Raw genomic sequence first — 23,189 nt, 5'->3', positions numbered from 1 at the left:
TATGTACACTCAACAAAAATATAAACGCAACACTTTTGGTTTTGCTCCCATTTTGTATGAGATGAACTCAAAGATCTAAAACTTTTTCCACATACACAATATCACCATTTCCCTCAAATATTGTTCACAAACCAGTCTAAATCTGTGATAGTGAGCACTTCTCCTTTGCTGAGATAATCCATCCCACCTCACAGGTGTGCCATATCAAGATGCTGATTAGACACCATGATTAGTGCACAGGTGTGCCTTAGACTGCCCACAATAAAAAGCCACTCTGAAAGGTGCAGTTTTATCACACAGCACAATGCCACAGATGTCGCAAGATTTGAGGGAGCGTGCAATTGGCATGCTGACAGCAGGAATGTCAACCAGAGCTGTTGCTCGTGTATTGAATGTTCATTTCTCTACCATAAGCCGTCTCCAAAGGCGTTTCAGAGAATTTGGCAGTACATCCAACCAGCCTCACAACCGCAGACCATGTGTAACCACACCAGCCCAGGACCTCCACATCCAGCATGTTCACCTCCAAGATCATCTGAGACCAGCCACTTGGACAGCTGCTGAAACAATCGGTTTGCATAACCAAAGAATTTCTGCACAAACTGTCAGAAACCGTCTCAGGGAAGCTCATCTGCATGCTCGTCGTCCTCATCGGGGTCTCGACCTGACTCCAGTTCGTCGTCGTAACCGACTTGAGTGGGCAAATGCTCACATTCGCTGGCGTTTGGCACGTTGGAGAGGTGTTCTCTTCACGGATGAATCCTGGTTCACACTGTTCAGGGCAGATGGCAGACAGCTTGTGTGGCGTCGTGTGGGTGAGCGGTTTTCTGATGTCAATGTTGTGGATCGAGTGGCCCATGGTGGCGGTGGGGTTATGGTATGGGCAGGTGTCTGTTATGGACGAAGAACACAGGTGCATTTTATTGATGGCATTTTGAAAGCACAGAGATACCGTGATGAGATCCTGAGGCCCATTGTTGTGCCAACATCCAAGAACATCACCTCATGTTGCAGCAGGATAATGCACGGCCCCATGTTGCAAGGATCTGTACACAATTCTTGGAAGCTGAAAATGTCCCAGTTCTTGCATGGCTGGCATACTCACCCAACACGTCACCCATTGAGCATTTTGGGATGCTCTGGACTGGCGTATACGACAGCGTGTACCAGTTCCTGCCAATATCCAGCAACTTCGCACAGCCATTGAAGAGGAGTAGACCAACATTCCACAGGCCACAATTGACAACCTGATCAACTCTATGCGAAGGAGATGTGTTGCACTGCATGAGGCAAATGGTGGTCACACCAGATACTGACTGGTATCCCCCCCCCAATAAAACAAAACTGCACCTTTCAGAGTGGCCTTTTATTGTGGACAGTCTAAGGCACACCTGTGCACTAATCATGGATTCTAATCAGCATCTTGATATGGCACACCTGTGAGGTGGGATGGATTATCTCAGCAAAGGAGAAGCGCTCACTATCACAGATTTAGACTGGTTTGTGAACAATAATTGAAGGAAATGGTGATATTGTGTATGTGGAAAAAGTTTTAGATCTTTGAGTTCATCTCATACAAAATGGGAGCAAAACCAAAAGTGCTGCATTTATATTTTTGTTGAGTGTATTTGTTCAATCGTGAGCTTAATGTAATGTTCAAGCACAAAACGTGACTGATAAGGAGAAAAAAAGACTTCATCACACTAAAATGAACTGGAGCCAGAATAAAAATACAAGCTGCTGATTTCTGTTAAGATGCAACTATATGTTTTATTCATTTCAAAGTGAGTTGCCTCTTACTGTATTCTGATTTACTTATACAAAAAAACAACAACAACAAAAAAAAAAACATGGGGAGTTTATATGTTTTATTCATTTCAAAGTGAGTTGCCTCTTATTGTATTCTGATTTACTTATACAAAAAAAACAAAACAAAAAAAAAACATGGGGAGTTTGGTGTTTGCGTTTGTTCCACAAAGTTTTAAAACACAATAAAATGTTCACACTTTTCTTTATAGCAGTTCTGTAATTCTGTAAAATGAAGATAAAAATAAAAATGTTGCACTATTCTCAGTTTCTCCACTCACAGAAGCCAAACGTTCTTCCAGAGTTGTGTAATTATACTACAATAGTAGAATATAAAGAGGGGAAAAAAGAAAAAAAAAATAGTCAATATAATCTTCAATCGCAATTATTTGCCTGACAATTAATCGGCTCCAGAAATTCCTAATCGTGACAGCCCTAATTGTCACCTCATTTCTGCTTAAAGCTGCACTAGAGTCATCATCTATCTCAGCAACAGATAACTGAATCTTTTGTACAACAATCATTTCCACATAAATTCAGCATTATTTCATCTTAAAAGACGGAGGAAGTGATCAGAGCGCAACAGCCGCGGCTGCTGCATTCACTACTCCGTCATCTCAAAGAATCAGTAGCAACTCACCGATTATCACCTTGTTTTTGCTTAAAACTGACTTTAGAATGATTTAAAAGGTTTTACCTTGTCAGCTGTCATTCCTTCCTTCATAAAGTAATGGGATATGTTGTCTTTATGATATGCTGCTTTTCTTGATGATTTGGCTACTAAAATCAAGTTTCATTGTGTCCACAATGACAATAAAGTTGTATTCTATTCTATCTATTCTAAGTAAATTCTTTCAGCTTCGCTCCATTTGGGGTCACCAGAGCAGATCCAATATGGATTTGGGGTATGTTTGATGCCAGATGCCCTTCCTGATGTAACTCCACATTACATGGAGAATGGGCAAGGGTGATCTTGAAAGAAATTGTTCAAAAAAGAAACTGTTACATACCAACCAACCCCCCCCCCCCCCCCCCAAAAAAAAAACAAAAGTAAGTATGGATTGATTTCGAAAAGTATTTTCAAAGTAAAAAAAAAAAACACAACAACAACAATTTAACATCCTTTCAGTAGTCCTTGTTTTGACTTTCAAATATTGTAGTGCTTTCACAAAAATAGTGATAAAAATAAATTCAAAGCAAGTTGAAAACACAGATTAGATAAACCCTTCGTGACGCCACCTACAAGTATAAATTTTCCGAAGAGCTTGTTTTGAAGCTCAAACAGGGCAGTTAAAAATGATAAGTCTACCTAACTCCAGCAGCGTGGGCAAAAGTAGCTTGACGAGGAAAGGCTGAACCAAACCCCCCCCCCCCCCCCCCCCGACCACCACCAAAGCTATGGTGAACAGGCTAACGTTGGGTATTTTTAACATTTTTTGTGGATCTGGATGTTTTTTTTTTTATAAGCAATGGCTTGGTTGCAAGTGTGAAACATATTATTAGCATAATGCCTAACTGTTACAAAGTCACTGAACCTAATGTCACCAAGCTACTTGCTAATTAATGGGAACCTGGTTCCAATGGCGGTGACAGGTTAAATGATACTAAAATTTCACTCAGTGGAAGTACTGGACCACAGTCTACTTGGATGTTCCGTTTTTACAATTAATTTCCCACTAAGCCATATTTGCAATAAAATGGTGAAATCCCAGCAGCTAACAACCATTGTTAATGAGAGTCCTGAGTCAATCACACAGCGGTAACGCAAAGCAACTACACCCAAAAATGTATATATTTTTGGCTTAAAATAAACTAGTGAGTTTAACCTCCATCCTACCATGTCATTGTAATAAACAGGGAGACTACCTATCAAGACCATAAGAAGTATTATGTACCAAGCTGGCAACATTTAAACATTTATTTCTGCTGTAAAGTGGGGGATTGGTATGGTCAATTCTATGGGAAGTGACCATTCAAGGGACTGCAAGATTTGTCTCTTCCACGCTGGTTTCATTTTTCATCACAGGAGGTTGCCACTCGGTTGAGACCAGCAGTACTACTCACATGCCCATCCAGCTTTAAAAACATCATGCCACTTGGGCCTTATTTTTATGCCATGGCTGCAAATTCTCAAAGGACAATCTATGCTATCAGAGTAATTTGATCTCCAATCCATTATCAGGAGACTGTCAGTGCAGTGTTTGCCATTGTAATAACGGCCATATTCTATTTATATCGCAAAAGTACACTCTGTGCCAAACACACAAACTCTGTTGACCATCCATATTCCTGCACAGTAAGGAAAAAATAAACATGATATCAAATATATGTGTATACATTTGCAATGCAAAAGCACATTCTATTAATTTTTTAACAATCACATACTGAGCCCACATAAAATAAGTATCTTATTAATGCTGCAATGTATAAACATCTGTATCAACATCATAAAGATCTATAGATGTAGATGGTCACTGTACAGTGGGGAAAATAAGTATTTGACCCCCTGTCAGTTTTTCAGGTTTTCCCACCTACAAAGAATGGAGAGCTCTGTAATTTTTATTGTACGTCCACTTGAACTGTGAGAGACAGAATCTAAAAAAAAAAAAAAAGATGATTTCTAAATAATTAATTTGCATTTTGTTGCATAAAATAAGTATTTGACCCCTAGAAAAACAGAGCTTAACAATTGGTACAGAAACATTTGTCTGCCATTACAGAGGTCAGACATTTCCTGTAGTTTTTGACCAAGTTTTTACACACTGCAACAGGGATTTTGGTCCACTCCTCCATACAGATCTTCTCTAAATCGTTCAGGTTTGGAGTTTCAGCTCCCTCCAAAGATTTTCTATTGGGTTCAGGTCTGGAGACTGGCCAGGCCACTCCAGGACCTTGAAATGCTTCTTATGGAGCCCCTCCTTAGTTACCCTGGCTGCGTGTTTGGGGTCATTGTCATGCTGGAAGACCCAGCCATGACCCATCTTCAATGCTCTTACTAAGGGAAGGAGGTTGTTTGCCAAAATCTCGCAATACATGACCCCATCCATCCTCCCTTCAATACGGTGCAGTCGTCCTGTCCATTTGCAGAAGAGCACCTCCAGAGTATGATGTTTCCACCCCCATGCTTCACGGTTGGGATGGTTTTCTTGGGGTTGTTCTCATCCTCTAAACATGGTAAGTGGAGTTGACTCCAAAAAGCTCTATTCTGGTCTCATCTGACCACATGACCTTCTCCCATGCCTCCTCTGGATCATCCAGATCAGGGGTGGGCAACGAGGGCCGAGACACTGCAGGTTTTCCTTGCAACCAATCACCTCAGCAGGTGGGTTGCTGATTAGCTTCTCTCTTGAGCATAAACACCTGATCATTAATGAAATCACCTGCTGAGGTGACTGGTAGCAAGGAAAACCTGCAGGGTCTCGGCCCTTCATGGCACATGATTGCCCACCCCTGATCCAGATGGTTACTGGTGAACTTCAAATGGGCCTGGACATGTGCTGGCTTGAGCAGGGGGATCTTGTTGCCCTGCAGGATTTTAAACCATGACAGCATCATGTGTTACTAATGTAATCTTTATGACTGTGGTCCCAGCTCTATTCAGGTCACTGACCAGGTCCTCCTGTGTAATTCTGTGCTTTCTCAGAATCATCCTTACCCCACAAAGTGAGATCTTGCATGGAATCCCAGACTGAGGGAGACTAACAGTCATCTTGTGTTTCTTCCACTTTCTAATAAATAATCATAACAGTTGTTGTCTTCTACCAAGCTGCTTGCCTGTTATCCTGTAGCCCATCCCAGCCTTGTGCAGGTCTACAGTTTTGTCCCTGGTGTCCTTAGACAACTCTTTGGTCTTGGCTATGGTGAACAGTTTGGAGTGTGATTGACTGAGTGTGTGAACAGGTGTCTTTTATACAGGTAACAAGTTCAAACAGGTGCAATTAATACAGGTAAAGAGTGCAGAATAAGAGGGCTTCTTAAAGAAAAATCAACAGGTCTGTGAGAGCCAGAATTCTTGCTGGTTGGTAGGGGATCAAATACTTATTTTATGCAACAAAATGCAAATTAAGTATTTAAAAATCATACAATGCGATTTTCTGGATTTTTTTTTTTTAAGATTCTGTCTCTCACAGTGGAAGTGTACCTACGATAAAAATTACAGACCTCTCCGTTCTTTGTAGGTGGGAAAACCTGCAAAACTGACAGGGGGTCAAATACTTATTTTCCCCACTGTAGTTGTGTTCGATAACAAGTGTGAATTCCTCACTCAGACTTTAGAGAGAAAGAGTGGTGTGTGTGTGTGTGTAAGATGATGTATATGGCTGTGTCTGGAAGAAAACTGTTGCTACAACTGACTACTTGACACTGCAATTTACATGTCAATTTATTTCACAAAAATATTTGACTTTGAAAGACACTTTTCTGACTCAGTGTGGTCTAAGTGAAATTTTTAGTAGTCAATTTCAAGTTGTGTAACTGGTACACAAGGTCAAAAACCTCAGACAAGCTTGAATTTGGGCGTGTTATGATTACAATTGTGGCCACCGGGTTCCTGGATCTCTAAAAATATTATACACAATAAGCCACAGGGACTTCATGGATTGTGATGGAACTTAATCCAGTACATTAAACCTTGCCCTTTCAAAACCTTACAAGGCTGGTATTTGTGATACAAGTTAGGGTCAGTATTGTCCTTGTTGTGCAATAAAATGTACAAGTGTTAGCGGTAACACACAGCTTTTAAAGGAGCTTTTTAACATGACATGATGCCAAATGTAACTCTGGAAACTTTAGCTTAATTCACTTAAAATTCATCTGAAGTTGATCCATGAATTCACTGGATCAACGCCATCCACGTCCTTGTTAGCCATCGTTTACATGCACTGTGAGACGCCGGAACTCTGCTGGCACAACGGTGCATTCTGGGAAGCGCAGGGGGCCCCAGGGGCATATGGGAAATGTCAAAGTACCAAACGTCAAAGTACCACTCCATTACAAGTTACTTCCCAGCCAAGGCCAGCACTCGTCTTACAGCTGGGTGGACTGATTAGTGCTTTGTCCAAGGACACAAACAGGTAGCACAAAGGGGATTTGAAGCCAGGTTTACATATTAGGAGGTCAGCTCTTTATCCACTGAACCACCTCCTCTGCACTTATGCAATTGAACAGTAGATATATCATAACCTTTACTGGTAGAATACTCAACAACATAAATATTTGATATTTACAGCCTTAATGCCAACCAAAATCCTCAAAAGGTCGAGTGTAAAATGTTTTTTTATTTACAGTAAAGTAATGATGGACAGTGTGACTGTTTTATTAAAGCAATAAACCAAATTTAAACTAGAAGTATGTGTGCACGGCACGCACATACACACACTTTTCTCTTCGAATTGTCTACACTGGAAGACGGCTCTCGAGATCCAACCATAGCAGAGAAAAGATTGGGGGAGGCCAGCAGGTGGTGTGTAGTCTGGACAGATGAGAGCTGGAGAGTAAACAAGACAGAGGCGTGCACTAACAGAAGAGCAACATGGTGGATCACTTTACACTCACGAATATTACCGCTACAGAACCATTCATCTGAGATAGTTTGGTCAGGCTGCATTAGAGAGAGGCAACTATACATTTCCTCTTGAACGTGGACGGTCTCTGAAACAACACTGGAAGAAACACTCCACTAAAACAAAAATAACAAATTACCTTCTATCCAGGTATAATTCTACACGACTACATGAGTAGGATTCCTGGAATCAACACTTAATCTAAAACATCTTCAGGATGTTAAGAGTTTTTGGCCAAATGTTTTCAAATGCATAATGGCACATATTAAGACTAATGTTTGTGACTTTATTTGAATTGGACTTATTTTCTATTGCTCAAGTCCCAGATCTGTATTGGAAGTGAACCTGGTCTAAAAAAAAAACTGTGCAAACAGAATAAAATGCAACTTAGGCTCAATTCTTTGTGTGTCGCTTAAAATATCCAAGATAAAGTCCAGGAGGCAGTTTCTGCTAATCCCAGTCATGCCAATTCAGTTTATTTGGTTCATCAAACCCAGGTGAGCATTTGATTAGGCAAACTAGAGTAAATCATCTGAGATTATTGTAGTCATTGAGACTGATCTGGGAAACTATGATCACCAACTCTGTGATTGGAGAAATGGCAATGGGTATGGCACAAATTTATATTCCTGCAGAGCAAAAGAGCTGCTATTAAAAGAACAACAAGTAAGCCCTATGTAGGCCCTGAGGCCCACTGGTGTCAGTGCCTATCCTTGGATTGTGTAGCATGAAGCTGTTTACAGTCAATGACTCTCCCTGGACAGGACACCAGTCCATCTCAGGTATGGCCACGTGATCTATGACGTTGCGACCAAGTGTAGGTCATATGGCATCTGACTGCTTGAAATTCTACCCATCGGGGGTTGAAATGTTAAATTGTTTCCAGATGGCATGAATTTTTATCATATTGGCAATATAATATTATGAATCCCTTACTTAAATGTCATGGAACAAAATTATAGCGGTGCCAAAAAAAAACCCTCTTTTTATGACTTAAATTTTAAAAACCCAAAGGCTGTACACCTTTAAGTTATTGCTTCTTGGAACAATCTTATGGCAGTTGTAGAGATGATTAACCAAATTAGTGGTTATTAAACACCATAACAATGCTGAGCAATGGGATTGATACATGTGGGCCATGAAGTCTGGGCACTGTAGTAATAATAATAATAATAATAATAATAAACAACCCAATGATGGAAAGTAATGGTCTAATCCCAATACCCTCTTTTCACCCAACCACTTCACCCTTTTCCTTCATTTTGTACAATTATGTCTGTGCGAAATGAAGGGAAAGAGTGAAGTAGTAGGGTGACGGAAGGGTATAGGGCCAAAATGTTTATAGCATTATTCTGTTAAGCTAACCTAGGGTACTCATGCTTGAACATCCTCCTGATGTTGCTGTTTTCTACACACTTCAGGCGTGACCGAGGCCAGCAGGAGTTGCTGTGCATGTGGTAGTCAATAGGCCTCACTCCCCCGACAGCAAAAGGATGTGTGTATCTAAGGAGAAGGAGGGGTTCAATGGAAAGTGGAATGCCTGAGTGTATGGTTATGAGGTCATGAGAATTATGGGATGTTGGTTCCGGTGACGTCACCACACCGAATGGCAGCCTAAACAAGCCTCTCCGCAACGAATCATTAATCTTGCCTCATAATAATAGCCAAATAAGACATTTTCGACAAATACCAGAAAGTGTGGATGAGGCGAAGATGGGGAAAAAGGATAGACAAAAGAAAAACTCAGCTGCAGAGTCTAACAAAGGACAAAATACAGCAAGCAGCTCCCCTGCACAGACCCTGTTCCCTGCTAAAAGTATTCTACAAGGACAAGGCGAGACTGTACCAGACAGTGGTGGAAGCAACCGAAGATATGAAGGACAGAGGACTGCCTGTCTCTGTTGTCACACCGAGAAAGAGCCTGGTCGAGCAGCTGTTCACGGTGGGAGGTCATGGACAGAGGAAGATGGGGGAGGAGCGACAGAAGAATATCAGAGAGAAACTGCGTCCGTTCAGGAGACAAGTCCCACCCTCATAGGAGAAAAACCATAAACTCTGATTAAGGGGGTGAAAAATTATAAACTCTGATTAAGTGGGTGAGCGAAAGAGAATCAGATTTAAACCATATTTAGGTAACTTGCATGGATCAGTATGAACTGTATTATTGGTATATCTATCCTTCTCCCTTATCCAAATGAGAATATATACATGGGAGGAATATGATGTTTCGTTTCCGGATGATGGACAGAGACTGCTTTGGGGGCCCTCATCCCACAGGTAGCAACTAAAGGTTCTCTTTAGCTTAGTTCAGGGTCAGAGACTCCAACCTTGGAGTCACACTTGTTCTTTCACTTGTTTCTTTTCGTGTGTTTTTTTTTGGTTTTTTTTTGTTTTTTTTTTCTGGACTGTTCAGGGAGGAGACTTGTTATTTTTGTTTTGATAATATCAATGTTACATATGCAGATTAACTCATATGACTAGTGGCACAGTGAAATTCAACTCATATAATGTTAATGGGCTGTTGAATCCAATCAAACAGTAAAATCCTGTCAAAAAGGAAGAAGGAACAAACCCATTTAGTATACGTACAGGAAACACACGTAAATGGCAATTAACATAGAAAACTGACACACATGGGCTTCACTAATTTATTTTTTCATCCTATAAAACAGGATGTAGAAGAGGAGTTGCTATCCTTATTTCTAACAGGCTAAATTTTGAAAAGATCTTTGAAATGAGAGACAAAGAGGGAAGATTTATCCTAGTAAAAGGAAATATAGAAGGTAAAGTTTCACCTTAAAACCCATCCACACCCTGTAACTGTGCTCTCAAGGACGCGGGGCAGCTCACGCAGATAAATTCAATGTTCGTCCAGCTAATAACATGAACTGAGACATCTGATCCCACTTTTTAGTATGGTTTGTAATAAACAGTAGATTAGAATTAGTGGTGTCTATTTCACTAACCATGTGTTTTATCATTCAGTAATCTCTGCTTTGAACGCATTGCTGAGGCAGACAGTGACAGCAAAACGGGCTAGCTTAGCAATATTTATTTTTCAAAGGCTGAAAAACTTTATAATCATAGTAGCAGGATAAAACACATCAGTGAGAGCCTACCACTCTCATGGCATTCATGTCCATGATGAACAGTCTTAAACATCTGACCACAAGTAAACGGTATACAAAGTTACCGCAAACACATCCTGTTCAAATTATGAGCTATACAAACAAACCTGACGTCAATGGACATGGATCAGTCAGGGAGCCTTACTAGCTAAAACCTGTGTGTCACCATCTAGGGAGTGTAGAAATATTTTAGTATATGAAAAAACTAAACAGATTATCACAGTTTAGGAGAGGAAAGCCAAAAAGTGTTCTTGAAGAGTGACTGAAGCGGGGGGTGTATACAACACATCGCACCCACCACACCCTGTGCTCAAATAGCCAACATGCATAATAATAGGATCACACATAGCAAGTCGAAATACAGTATTCACATCATACAGTGGCGCCTCTACACTGAATTACTCCCCAGGTGAGACTCCTCCAAGCACCCCCCCCCTAAAAAAAAAACAAATTTGGACTAAAGTCCCTTTCACACCGGGGGTGCTCCGGGTTGCTCCCAGTTGCGCCATGCGTCATTATGACGACGCTGCGTGGAAGCAACTCAGTAGTGACACGATGCAGCTCGGCACCACAACAGCGCGAGGGGCGCAAAGGAGGAAGCAAGTCGGGCGCCGAAAAATTAAACCTGTTTAATTTTTTTGCCGTCCTGTGCTTGACGCAGAAAGGAAGTGGTTCCAGCGCAAGTCGGGGCAAAGAGGCGTAACTCTGGGCAAAGAGGCGTTACCCGGCGTGACTTGGAAGCCAGTTTATGATTCCTGCTGTGTTCCATTGTTCCCGCAGTATAAATCACGCAGGATTGTTTTTATACTGTGTACTTAATGCACTAAAAACTACATGCTGAGAAAAAAAAAAAAAAAAAAAAAAAAAAAGACCACAGAAAAAAAATGCTGACTGTAGCTCAGCTCCTTCTCTGTGTGGAGCTGTCTGGTGAAGAGAGGCACTGTGAGGCAGCAGCAGCTTCTTCTCTCACAAATGTGTTTAAATAAAATCCATAAAAGTCCTGCTCACAGACTGATTGCCAGGAATATCCAGTAAAAAGTCAGGACATCTCTAGTCCACTCATGGACGTTCGTTCACGTGCACGCATGTGAACAATTAAAAGAAAAAAAAAAAAAGCCTGACTGCAGGCATTAGTTCCTTGTTCTCTGCTCAAACTCTCACATCACTGTTAAAAAAGGACAAAAAGGACATAAGTCCTGAGACAGGACATGTCAACATCAAGGAGAACTCCAGACAACTCCACATTTGCTTACGGACGGTTCGCGCGTGCATCTCGTGGTCAAAGGAGGAAAGAAACTATAACAGTACTCAGAGCACAGCCCTGCAGCTCTGCACAAGAACAAATATAAAGTAGAAGAGAAGTCAGAGTGCACAGTCTGTCTGCATCCAAACTGTGCACTCTGACTTCTTCTGTGCAGAGAACCTGCAGGCTGCGTTCTCACCTCCTCTCTGCCCCCTGCTGCACGCACCTGACGCAGATATTCCTACGTCGTCATGACACCACAGGAAGCAACTGGGAGCAGCCCCGGTGTAAAAGGGGCTAAAGAGCCATTTTTACCCAAGGCTATCAAATATGGCCATGGTGTGTCTGTGCGCCTGTGCTCAGCATAAGTCCAGTCCTGTTACTGCCACAGTCTTCAAATTCACAGGACAAGTTCAAAGATGGCTAACCTTGACCTATTTCAAGAGGTTAAAAAGTCACTTGCAGAAATTAAATCATATTTAATATAAAGGGAGGGAAAAAAAAATCATGCATACAATGGTTTTTGATTTCTACTATGAGCTGTACCACGCTCATAAGAATCACCCGGCTCATCACGCCGCTACTGTCTGTATTCACCTTATTCAGCCCCGCCTACTTTTACAACAGAGGCATTTCCATTTTGTCTTAGGACTTCCGGTGAGCGGTGTTTTCAATATAGAAAAATGGAAGATATTAGATGGGTAGAAACAAAAACCTTTTTGAAAAGCTCAAAGGGATCGACTCTGGCTCACCCACGGGTCATAACAGAGAGGAAAGAAGAAATGAAAAAGTGGCCCTTGATTATTTTTAAGTACTTTGTGTTGTCACTAGGCGTGGACAGTTTCGCTATGAGGAACTACGAGCTTTGTGCCACACAGTGCCACTGAAGCTCATATAAAAGCACAATCAAGTTAAAATACTACCCGATAAGTAGTACCACCATAATGCCAAGATTACATAATGTTAATATACGTATGGTGTTATTTCATGCAGTGCTTGGTTGTATCAAACGCCAGAAAATTAGTAAATAAGATAGCAGCTAATGCTATAAACACAGCTTACCCGTTTGTCTCACGAGCATCCGCTGTGGCTTCTTCAACGAAGCATTATAGTTCAATCATTTCTCTGGGTAAAGATCCAGTGGTGTGGGTTTTTCTCCATAAAATGAAAAGAACAGACATAGGGACGTCTGTGTGGATTTTTCAAATTCAGCGCCTTTAGCCAGCACCGGAGATCCTCGTCTTTCAATGGAGGAGGGAAAAAGTTAAATGCTCATCCACAGCACTCAGATCGCTCCTTTCCATGTTCAAAACGTTCTGAAAGCAATAGTTCCCTCTCCTTCCAGTTGTTGTGGCACCCACGAACTGAACAATGAATGTTGCTCATGTTTGGACATTTCTGGCGTACTGTGTTCCCACGTAGCTAATCATCAACTCAGTGGCAAATCGGAAGTTGTTTGACAAAATGGAGCCACCCACCCTGACTTCCTGAATAAGGTGAATAAAGAGACTTTTCTTCCACCATGCGCCCTCCCTCCCCTTTTCACTTCTGTGCATCTTCTCAACCAGGTGCATGGGGTGCCAATTTGCCAATTCTCCACACACGGTTTTGCAGCGCAGATGAATTCTTTTTTTCTTTTTTTTCTTTTTAAGAGCTTGTGCTGCCCCCCATGTGTTATGAAAAAATGCAGAAAAATTCAGAAAGTTTTTCATCTAGTTTTTATCCTTTAAGCAGCAGATTTGACAATGAAATCAGTTTCAGCTTTTGTTCAAATAAGACAATTATAAAAAGGAGTTCTATTGTTATATAAATAAAATTAACAAGTCATCAGAAGATGACATCCCCCCAGTCCCCACAAATCAGTAATACAAAGTGTCTGGGGAGTAAATCCTTGTGCTAAATACGGTCTATTATGTTGTGTGGGCCGCTGAAGAGGAGGTACTGCTGGCCCATCACAACCAGAGGGCGCCCTGTCTGGAGTGCAGGCTCCAGGCACCAGAGGGCGCTGCCGCCTCACAGGAGCAGCCGGGGTGACAGCTGTCACTTATCGCCTACGACAGCTGTCACCAATCATCTGATCAACAGTGGTATATCAGCAGGACGATATCTCCACCTCTTTGCCGAGATATCGCTCTACCAAGGAGGTAACGATCTCAGCTGACTGTGTTGACTTCCTGACAGGAATATCTGTTGCTTGTGTGTGTTGGACAGCAGATATTCTGTTTCTTTTTCCGACGAGAGGTGGAGGTGGTTTTCCCACCATACGTGTTGCTGGTGCACACGCACCCACATCTAACTGTTTTTGTTCCTCGCCAGCAGTACCAGATCCGACAAGCGGAGGCAGTGGCCACCTGGGTGTTCGGGACTTGGCGGCTCCAGTATTCCCGGGGTTCGGTGGTGGAGGAAATCGTGTGGTTCCGGTTCTGCTTTGGACGGACGTCTCTTATCTTCGAGCCTGCCCACGTGACACATTTTTTGTAAATTGACTACTTGTCTACAATTGTAATTCGCCGTATTGGTTGTGCTTCTTCACAACAGTAAAGTGTTGTTATTTGACTTCCTCCATTGTCCGTTCATTTGCGCCCCCTGTTGTGGGTCCGTGTTCCTACACTTTCACAACATATTAGATAATAAACGACCCTTTTATTTTTTTTAACTATATGGATTTGAATGACGTGCGATTACACCAATCATGCTTGAACCCTCGTGCGCATGCGTGAGTTTTTTCACGCGACGGTGATGTCATTTCCCTGTGGGCAGGCCTTGAGTGAGATGTGGTCCCGCCCTCTCGGCTGAATTCCTTTGTTTCACACGCTGCTCGAGACGGCGCACATTGCTTTATCAACATTTTTTCTGGACCTGTGAGGAATATCCAAGTGGACACTATTCGAGAAATTAAGCTGGTTTTCGGTGAAAAGTTTAACAGCTGATGAGAGATTATGGGGTGTTTCTGTCGGTGTAAGGACTTCCCACAGAGCAGTCGTTTCCATGACGACTCGGCGAATCTGTGTGGGTCGCGACAGGAAAAACACCTCTGTGTTGAAAACCATTTGTAAATTCAGGCGGCTTTTGATGGCTTTCAACAAGTGAGAAACTGAGAAATTGTTTAACAGCTTGGGCATGTTCCAACTTGCCCGTTAAGGTTTCCAACGGAGGTGTTTTTCCTATCGCGACCCCCCGCGGTTGGGTCCGGCCCGACATGCAACTCTGCCCACACGTTCTTTCATTACAAAATGTCCGTTAACAATGGAATGTCCGAATAAACTCCTCATGTCGACTTCTTCTGAAAGTTCTCTGTTCTCTGACGACTTCCTGGATCAACAGAGCCTGAAATGTGGAAGTTTTCAACTTGAAAAGGTGAGACGCTGCCACCTCGAAGCGCAGATCGCCGTCAGGCGCCGTGGGCCGTCCTTACGGCGACACTACCTGACCAAAATCTCTCATCAGCCGTTAAAATTTTTACCGAAAACCAGCTGAATTTATCGAATGGTGTCCACTCAGTTGTGCCTTACAGTTTTGAAAAAATTTTGATCAAACAAAGCAGCAGTCTCTGAGGCATTCCTAAACAATGGGGAAAAAAAAAAAAAAAAAAATCAACGAGAGGGTGGGCGACTCCTCACTCAAAGACTGCCCACAGGCGAATGACGTAACCGACAGGCGTGAAAAAACTCTCGCATGCCCACGAGGGTTCAAGCATGTCTGATGTAATCACACATGATTCAAATCCATATGGTTTATGAAAAAAATAATAAGGTCGGATACTTTTCTAATAGACCTCGTATTAATGAAATTGGTCAAGTGGTTCCTGAGATATTGTGCTAACAAGCAAAAACAGAGACAGACAGACTAGACCCCCCCCCCCCAGTATTTTGTACTGGAGGGATAGAAAAAAAAAGGAATGGAATCTCACTCAAAAAAATGTGGGCAGAAAAAAAAACTGGCAAAATGACAGAAAAACTCTGCCTCACTGGATTATAGCTACAGTGTGTCACCTTACATTTACACTCTGTCACAGTGTTAAATTGTTTGACACAGCTCTCTGCCTCACTGGATTAAAGCTACTGTGTGTCAGTTTTGAAGGAGAGAGCACATGCCATGTCCATCAAATATTAATTTGTTTTTAACCTTTGAAACATTATGACGGAGACAGAACATAAAATGGCATGAAATATAACAAATATGAAATGTAACACATTTAAGTTAAATTGCTTCACGTTGTGTCTTCTACACTCCTTTGATATCTTGGCTGTGTGCTGAGGGTCATGGTCCTGTTGAAAGATGAACCCTCACCCCAGTCTGAGATCAAGAGTGCAAATTCTTTGCCTCGAGGCTTCATTTAAAGCTGTACTACATACGCCAGGACTGTATGTGGGGCTGTAACGCTCCCACAAAAAACACTGAAGAAGACCATAGTGCTAATCAATGGAGCCGGCGATGCTACAAGTTTACAAAGCCACACGCTGACTAAAAAACCTTTTAAGAGAAAGGGTCCACACGGATCGTCTGAAACGGACTTATTGCGCATTTAAAGTGAAGCAGTTTGTTTGTATATATTTTTTTTAAAAACATGTTTTGCTCCACTAGCCGTTCTCCACCTCCACAGATGAAGCAAAAGGACGCGCACTTTAAATGAGTCATGTTTAATGATTATAAAAAAGCTTTAATTCAGATTTGGTAAGAGTTTTTAATCAACAGGCAGCTTTTGTGGAAACGCTGCAATCCACAGCTGTTTTTCAAAGGCTGTGTTATTCACCAAGTATCCACAGAAAACAAAGAATTTGACCTTGGTTTGAGCTACACTCTGTACAGCATGTAGAAATATACACTAAACACTGAATAAATCACAGTAATAAAAAGTGCAAATGAAATATGCAATAAGAAGGAAAAAAAGAATCACTGAAGATTTCACAGACTGCCTGAGCTTATGGTTTGGCAAAGATCCAAAACTCTTAATATGAAAAAATTAATAACCCTGCAAAACAGAGAGAGGGAACACCCTAAACTTAAAAATCTGCATGATGGCACAGCAACATTGTGCCAGTGCTTAGGGAGAGCCCTGCCACTACTGATATTGTTTAAAAATACAAGTACTTTTTATCCAATTACTTGGTTAATCGATAAAATAATCGATAGAATATTTGATTCCAAAAATATTCAATAGCTGCAGCCCTAATCCAGGATGTCTCTGTACATTGTTGCATTATTATTATTATTATTATTATTATTATTATTGTTTGCATCATCTTTCCCTCAATCCTGACTACTCCCCAGTTCCTGCTGCTGGAACATCCCCACAGCATGATGCCGTCACCACCATGCTTCACTGTAGTGATGGTGCATGGTTTCATCCAAACATGAAACATGGTGCCAGGCATCATAAGTTCAATCTTTGTCTCGTCAGACCAGAAAATTTTGCTTCTCATGGTGTGTGAGGCCTTCAGGTGCCTTTTGGCAAAGTCCAGTTGGGCTGCCATGTGCCTTTTACTAAAGGAGTGGCTTCTGTCTGGCCACTCTACCATACAGGCCTGATAGTTGTCCTTCTTGAAGGTTCTCCTCTCTCCACAGAGGAATGCTGGAGCTATGACAGAGTGAGCATCCGGCTCTTTGTCACCTCCCTGACTAAGGACCTTCTACCACGATCACTCATTTTAGACGGGTGACCAGCTCTAGGAAGAGTCCTGGTGGATCCGAGCTTCTTCCATTTACAGATGATGGAATACACTGTGCTCATTGGGACCTTCAAAGCAGCAGAAATGTTTCTGTATGCTTCCCCAGATTAGTACACTGAGACAATCCTGTGTAGGAGGTCTACAGAACACCCTGTGTGTTCTCTCAAACACACAGAACTGACAATGGCAAAGAGAATTAAATGCTCAAAGGTGTGGTGATACATGTTAAATGGTGTATAGAAAATAAATCCTTGTTAATTTGGTTTTTAATTTGATTATTTTTTCTTACAAATTCAAAGGCTTTATTTTAACCTAAACTGAAATTACTTATTAACAAAAGTTGGAGAGCTCAGGTGCAAATCCTGACTTAAAAAAAAAAAAAAAATTAAATTAAAATAAATAAATAAATAAAAAATGCAGCTCTGAAGTACAATGGCTGGGCCACCAGAGAGCAACAGTTCATTACACAGGGATTCAAAGTGATTATTCGTAATTAAAATAAATAAAAATCCATACAGATCTGCAGTGCCAAAACAGAAAAAAATGCAAAAGAGCAACCCATTCCCAAAAATCAAACTGACCCTTCCAAAACAAGGAGAGACAAGATTGAAAACTAATAATCTCTACCTAAGGCAACTGTCTCAAAACGTGCATACCCAGTGTCCATGTATTTCACAAAAGGAATAATTCAAACAATTGTTACTAGAGACAAGAGGCAAAGGCAGAGTCAGAGTCACAATCACAATCGCAGAAGCCAGTGGAGGTCGAACACGGAATGATCAGAATCTGGGAAACATGACTACATTAACAACTCAAAGGGAAACACGACTGGAATACTCAATGGGACCGGCAAGAAACTGCCATCAACTGCAACGCTCTAGCACCCATATGAGGAGTCACACACACCTTATGAAAAGACATATTCCCATCAACAGTGGAAACACTGAGGCACGAGGGCCTCATGAGAATTACTGCCAGAAATGGTATTCCACAAGGGAACTGTGCGCTGACAAACAACATGGGCCAGGATCACAAGGGAAATAACTAATGAAGCCTTAACTTGGGATAACAAGGAGAACCAGAGGAGACACAAAAGAGCGCAGAGAAAAAGACACACTAGAGGAGGAGAACTAAAAGCCGCAAGCATGCATAACTTAAAAGTAACCCAAGGGACACCTGTCCGCTGCACCACACACACATGGGAAAAGACCACATAACCAAAAAGGACAGCCAGCCAGAATCACAGAAAATGTGCCGTGAATACGAGGAGAGAGGTGTGAGGGGACTCAAGAGGCGGACAGAAACACACAGACAGGAGGGAGAAAATAAAAGAATGGAGAGCACATAAACCTAAAGTAAAAGACACCTGTTCACTGCCCTCCCTGCGCAAGGAGGAGGTGCACGCAGAACAAGCAGAAAGGAAACCATTTGGTTGTTCTATGTGCAAAAGGTGTGCACACAATGCTGGTATGAAATAAACCCAAATACATGTGAAAAACAAGATGAGGAAAATCTAAATGAACAAAGTGCTGAATAAAGTGATGCAGTAAAAATCATATATAATGGATTCAGGTGGACCAGCGAAATATTAGTTACAGCCAGGAGGCGTTCTCTGATCTACGGGGAATCCCCAGCTCTATTTAGGCTTACGTATTTCCTTGATTAAAAGCCTGACCTTGAATCAAGACCTACTTCATTTGATGACCGGATCAAAACTTTGTCTGAAAAAAATAAATAAATAAATGCATGCCTGCCTTAACCGCCGGACATTATGTTACAAGATACATTTGGTCGAGTCACTCTCTCTTCTAAGACAGCTGCGGAGTGGTACCTTAAATTCCTAAAGCCTGATTTATGCTTCTCCAGCCCCGTAACTCTGTGGTCATGCAATGGTGTTGACGTGCGCGTTACCCTTTTAAAATTCTTTGCCACGTCTTTATGCAATTTACTGCAGGAACAGTTGCTTTTTCTGGATTAATTTGTCCCTCAACAAGCTCCACTTCTGTATACAATCATCAACCTTCAAACCAAGGATACAGTATGTACAATTTTCTCCATGAATTGTGGGTCATTTGAGCATCTTTTTCTGACTTTGTAATATGAAGTTGGCCACATTTGTGGACTTTTCTGTCAAACACATCTGATCCATGATCGAAAAGGAATCAGCTTGTGCACTGCAAAAACATCAAGAATATGACGAAGAGGAAGGAGTGAAAACGCAAAAGTGACAAATTACAGAACTTTGCGGTCTCAGATTTAGCAAGTGCACAGGTTTACAGTCACACAAAAGGCTGTGATCTAAAGCGGTCATCTTTGGTTCATCACACCCAGGGATGTGTGTGAAAGTTACCATATTACAGTGCAGGTAATAAGCAGCATTTTGTTAATAATCACCGGCCTTGAATTATGGCCTGTGTCGTTTAGGTCCCGTGTCTGAGCATGGTTTGAAAAAATAAACGGCTGATCTTTTAATCAAGGAAATAGGGTACCCACTTTCCACAAATTAGCATGTGTCAGTGCTGAACTTCATTTTGTACCTCTGTTATTGGGCATGACCAGACCTCTTTGTCCGGTATATGCGAAGGGTTTTTAATGGAAATACATTACAATGGGGAGAAACATTTTATCTGATGTGAGCAAAAATCCGTTACACAAAATCCATTATATACACTGTTTATTACATGGAAAACAATACAAAAGCATTGGGACTTTTGCTTTTGTCCGGTGAGTGTGAATATCCGGTTTATACGATGACAGTTTAGGCGAGTTTTACTGTATGCACAAAAAGAGACTAACCATGACGGGAATGTGGGGGAAATACAAAGAAAAACCATGAGAAAACAAAAACCCAGAAAAACACTGTACCAGTCTGCACACCAACAGGCAACTTCTGCTGCACATCATAAATTATTAGCACACACAAGTACCAGTTATGTGCATGCCTGTTTAGAGAAAACTATACTGTAGTAGCAGTAGTCATACTTTGTGAAGTACTCACATTCATACTTGTGTTTGGCCATAGAAAAATATGGTATCAGGTCATCCCTGACACTAAGCAAATAAGAAAATGTTAGCAAAATATTGACTGTTATTGAATTTACCAGTTTTGCTGGAAGTTGTGGACAAAACTACTACATTGGTGGTTTTAGATTAAATATACTTTATTGATCTCACAGTGGAGAAATACACATATGACATTGTTTATGTGCACTAAGTTTGAAAAAGTTTCATGGAAGCAGTTTGAGGGGAAAACAGTTTGTGTCTCTTCCATGTGGCTGCTGCAAACTCAGTGGGTTGATGTCAGCTTGAACTTACTAAACTTTCACTTATTTCCAGCCCTTCCAATATTGTGAATCCACTTGTTTCTAAGTGTTGCATTCTTAGGAAAATTGAATTTCACGTTTATCCCTGAGATGGTTATTAAAGCATCCAGGGACATAACAAGCAATCCCCGGCATTCTGACCCTTTTGTTTACTTCCTGAGCATGTCTGTGCATCTGCAGCAGGCACACATTCCCCACAATCCCCTGCATGACCAAAATCCAATATGGCAGGTATGTAATCCCCCTACTCAGCTGACGAAATATAACAACAGTAATCAATGGCACATCTGTGCAAACCATTTTGAATGTTTTCTTTTTAACATCATCAATATTGGGAATATTCTGCCTCCCTCAGAGCACTGCAAAGGAAGAGGACAATAGATTCAGTGTTAAGATGAAGTCATGGCAGCTGTTGGACAGTTCACACTGTTGGTTGATGAAGAAAGTGGGGACAGAAAGGCCACAGCCACAAATGCTGATGCAGACAGCAGAAAAATTGATTTTTCTGCCAGCATTAAAACAGTATTTTATTTTAAAAACAGGAGGCTTTAATGTAATCCATCATAGCCATGGGAAAAAAAAAACACAACATCCATATATTTGGAAACAAAAACCTGACAGACATGTACAGGAGATAGAAGCCCTGTTTATTTGTTGATCCAGAGGGAAAGGATGCACCTCCAGCAACAGGTAAAATGTTTGAGTCTTGTGTGATTTTAAATGAGTGAAAATTGTAACCACAAGTACTCAAGACCAATTAACTACTATCCACAGACTAAAACAAAGGTACACAGCATGAGACAGATGAGGACAATGGTCAGCAAATCAGTTGAAATCTAATGGACAAAAAAGTGTATGTGCACATATTCCCATTATTATCACACTTGGACCCCCCCCCCCCCCCCCCCCCCCAAAAAAATGTACTTCATGTCTTTGGTCACTCCTATTTTTATGTTAGTTCAAAGATCTCACAAAACCCTGTCCACTGCTGGCCATTATCTTAATGGAGGGTCTTTTCATTTCAGTGACCATATTAAGAGGCTACACCTTGCACACCACCTGCATGAGATGCATGTCTCTGGTGCGGATCAAATAATGCAGGTGCAGTGATTCCATAGAAATTCAGATGTCTATTTTTCACTTTTAAGGTAAGCAGTTCTGAGCAAAAAAAAAAAAGACAGCCAGTAAAGTGATCTGTAGGCAGTTCAATTAATGTCATACTGGCAACTGACATAAGTGCGATAACATTCAATGAAATCAGAGTAGATGATGGATGTAGCCTCCTGAACATTGCCATGTCCCAGGACAGACAATTTTGCATTCCAAGTTGTGCTGGAAGGCAATGTAATGACTGCATATAACGCCACAACTGCTCATCAACTACTACACAAAAATGAAAGCTTTAAATGTTCCACCTTGTATCAAGTTCAGCAGATTGAAGTTTAACTGCAATACTGGCTCACTAATTTCAGTAGTGTCAATTTCTTGCTACTCATCTGCCTCCTCTTCCTGCCAACAAATTCAATGTCATTATCCACACAATGTATTTTACTTTGCTGCTAATAACACGACTGCATAATAGCAATTTACCTAATGTTTACATGCTATGTCAGGAAACCCAGCTGTTTTACCATGGCACACAAGCATTCCCTATAAAATGCAAAGCAAGCAGCCTTCTTTCTTGTTAATATCTTCAACAAATGGGTGATGCCTAATGAGAACAGTATGTGTATAAAGTACCTCAAAGTCATACTTGAGTGGAAGTACAAGCATTGTACCATAAAATTACTTTGGTAAAAGTTAGTCTCCTTTAAAAATATTACTTGAATAAAAGTCTTAAAGTATCTGACATTTAATGTACTTAAGTATCAAAAGTAAATTTCATTTCATATAAAATGTACTTTAAGTACAAGTACTGAGTAAAAGTGAGCAGTTAGAATTCCATGTACTTGCATCATGTTAAAGATATTAAAGACTGCTCTTAACCCATCTGTGGCATTATCACCTTCAGGACGCAGGCAGGATTACTTTTTGTGCAACACCTTCCAGCCGAGCTACAATCACGAACAGTGTTGCCGCAGTTAGTTTGAAAAAGTAATCCAATTAGTGATTACTCCTTGAAAAGGTAACTTAGTTACTTAGTGATTGCTCCATTTTAAAAGTGACTAAGTTAGATTACTAGTTACTTTATTAGATGCTTTCAGCAGCTGCCAAAAACAACCTCCCTGCCACCTCAACATGGAAATGATAACCTGTTTTGCCAATACTCACTTTGTAGTGACTGTTTCTTGACATCTTTGAACATAAATACTTGTTTTATAAAAAATAAAATAAAGACATCTTTCTTTACCTCATTTAAATTTTGACAGCACTGTAATGGTAAAACTTACAATTTCTAATCTACATCATTTATACAACCCCAATTCCAATGATTTTGGGACGTTGTGTAAAATGTAAAT

At 41.1% G+C, this 23,189-nt stretch overlaps 1 protein-coding gene across 1 annotated transcript in view; it reads right to left on the bottom strand.

Moving 5' to 3' along the window:
• Positions 1-23,189, bottom strand: part of LOC117525675 (serine/threonine-protein kinase N1-like) — a 125,661-nt gene that overhangs the window by 95,942 nt on the left and 6,530 nt on the right. The window lies entirely within an intron of this gene.

The sequence above is a fragment of the Thalassophryne amazonica genome, chromosome 15 (genome assembly GCF_902500255.1).
Source record: "Thalassophryne amazonica chromosome 15, fThaAma1.1, whole genome shotgun sequence".
NCBI classification, from domain to species: Eukaryota; Metazoa; Chordata; class Actinopteri; order Batrachoidiformes; family Batrachoididae; genus Thalassophryne; species Thalassophryne amazonica.
Note: the sequence above shows the minus strand (reverse complement) of the source record. Positions and strands in the feature narration are given on the sequence as shown.